We start from the raw sequence: 2,500 nt of genomic DNA, 5'->3' as shown, positions 1-2,500 counted from the left end.
CAGAAACAAGCACTTTCAGTGGAGTTAGGTTGACAGTGCGGAGCTGCCCTGAGTGATTACGTTATCGTCCATTTAGTGGCGTTCTCGCTCAACACTGGACCAATTCAAAAAAACTTGTCCCCATTAGTCACTTGGACACAAAAACATGGGAAAATAGAGTCCAGGTTGAAAAATACCAAAGTTACCCTTTAAGGTGTAGCGTCTGATACTTTCTTATAATTAAACTAATTGTTGGAATAATATGAACAGAATGAAATGAAAGAGTAGGAGAGACAAAAGAGGGACGGAACAAAAGAGAGACAAGAGGAGATAAGAGGCAGACGAGATGAGAAAAGAGGGATGAAGAGGAAACAGAGAGGAAGACAAGAAAGCATCTGACAGCATGCAAAGAGAGGTGTCATGACTTTAATTAAATACCATCCTGCCGTTACACTCCCTGTCACTCACTTCTCATTCATCCCTCACTCATCCTTTCAACTCGCTCTCCTCCTGACGTTTCCATTCAGAGGTGAAACTCCCGCCCGATGAAATGCCTCCGACAGCAGCGCTGAGGCAGAAGGTTTAAGATTGTTCCAGTCAGGAGTTTCTCTTCTCTTTTTTCAAATCCCGCCTTTGTCAACCTCTCACGAGTCTCTAATCAGGTCAAATGCAACGGAATGCAACATTAAACTAAAGACATAGAAATGTAAAAGTCTGTGCATGTGTGCGTTTAGAAAGAAACTAAATGAACTCATGTTTGTTTGCTACAATAGCGGCAGCTTCATCACAGGTTCTACATTGTGTTTGTGGGCACACTTGTTCCTGCTTAGGCCCCTCAGCGGTGATGCATGAACCTTGGATGATCAGCGGTTCCCCTGTAAATCCACTGGCGCAGATACAAAAGGAGCTGGCACTTGGCTCTGGGTGTAAGTAACACTCCAACTAATTAAGCACGAAGTTGCTGCCGCGGCCGAAAATATTCCTCAATCAAGTGTTCCGCGAGAGAGGCCGTCGGGCAGAAAGGCACCCGGATGAGTGCAGATGTTTCTCCTCTCTGATCCGCTGAATGTGCGTAAGGGGCGACTTGTGCTGGACTTTCTACTCTGGCTTAGTTCATTTATCCAAAATGACTGCTGCTGAATGTGTGACAATGTGAAACTCTGGAGCCTCATCACGAAAACCTCCTGATTCTGAAATCCTATCCCACCCATTGCTGGTCACCATGTTGGTTTTTTTGCAACCGATAAACGGAAGGAGTGACGTGGAGATGGCTCAGGTAGAGACCTGTCAATCACAGTAAGCCCCGCCCTAAAGCATCCGCTGCTTTATGGTCTGTGTGACTCTAAATGGACCATAATGTACTAAATGAACATCATGCTGTATTGAAGAAGACTTGAAACTAGAGATTGGGACATAAACTCATGTTTACAATGTTTACTGAGGGAATAAATCAAGAGAGAAGTAGAGTCATCTTCTCATCAGAAGACACAATTTTAACACACTTTGGCATTGGCTTCACTTGGCAGAACTGGAGGTTGCCGCCTGGAACAGACCAGATATTTTAGAAACACACACACACACACACACACACACACACACACACACACACACACGCACACACGCACACCGAGCCTGTACGGTAGTCTCGGGCAGACTGTGAGAATCAGACTGACAGCCAAAAGCTTCAATCGCATCAAGAGATTATTATACTCATGAACTTCAAGACCTGTCACACACACACAAGTAACAAACACTGACACATGCTCTCTTTCCTACACATCCACACAACTGACTCTTAAATCATTTTAGTAGCAGACAACAAGTGTGAAATGTTTTCAGATAATCACACAGTGTGAACAGCTGTGGTGGAGGACGACGCAAGGTGTCAAAGAAAAACAACAACATCCGTTTGAATTTGGCCACATAACTAAATACACGCCATCTGGTCGACGATGCATCCAGATGTTATGGCATCGCAGGACAAGTGATGTGTTTGAGTGATTGAAGAACAATTAGTATATTTAAATTCATGCCATGGTGACACTTTGTTTTCCTGTTTCATGTAGTTCTATGTATTCATGTCAGGACTTGGTACCAGTTTACCTGATTCGATACCATTGTAAAAAATAAAATTACTTTCTTTTTCCTGCCAAAAACAAAATTACATTAGAACACATCGCGACAACGTTATATTTAGGCTGCCTTTGCCCCACACTCACTCTGAGAGCCTGAATGCAACATAATGTAACTCAACATATCACGATAACATACGTCTCTGTAGTTTAACCGGTCATACGGGGATATATTGACTTAGAAAAGACTGGTGGCATCACACAAGTTAGTTACAAAACAGAGTTAAAGATGCTATGAGGAACTTGTAGGTGTTGATTTTGGCGGTCCCTGTGGTAAAAAGCGGTAGTGTTTCCGAGCGCCAGTCATTAAGATATCAGACTATTTTCAATGTGAAAAAAGGAGCATCAGGGTAGATGTACTGTACACGTGTAAACGTCGCAAACACTTC

The 2,500-nt window shown here is 43.2% G+C and overlaps 1 protein-coding gene across 1 annotated transcript in view; it reads right to left on the bottom strand.

Moving 5' to 3' along the window:
- LOC306775541 (glutamate receptor-interacting protein 2-like) overlaps positions 1 to 2,500 on the bottom strand; it is a gene marked incomplete at both ends in the record, with an annotated part of 110,185 nt that overhangs the window by 22,714 nt on the left and 84,971 nt on the right. The gene's annotated exons all lie outside the window — the stretch shown is intronic.

The sequence above is a fragment of the Melanostigma gelatinosum genome (genome assembly GCF_949748355.1).
Source record: "Melanostigma gelatinosum genome assembly, chromosome: 3".
Classification (NCBI taxonomy): Eukaryota; Metazoa; Chordata; class Actinopteri; order Perciformes; family Zoarcidae; genus Melanostigma; species Melanostigma gelatinosum.
Note: the sequence above shows the minus strand (reverse complement) of the source record. Positions and strands in the feature narration are given on the sequence as shown.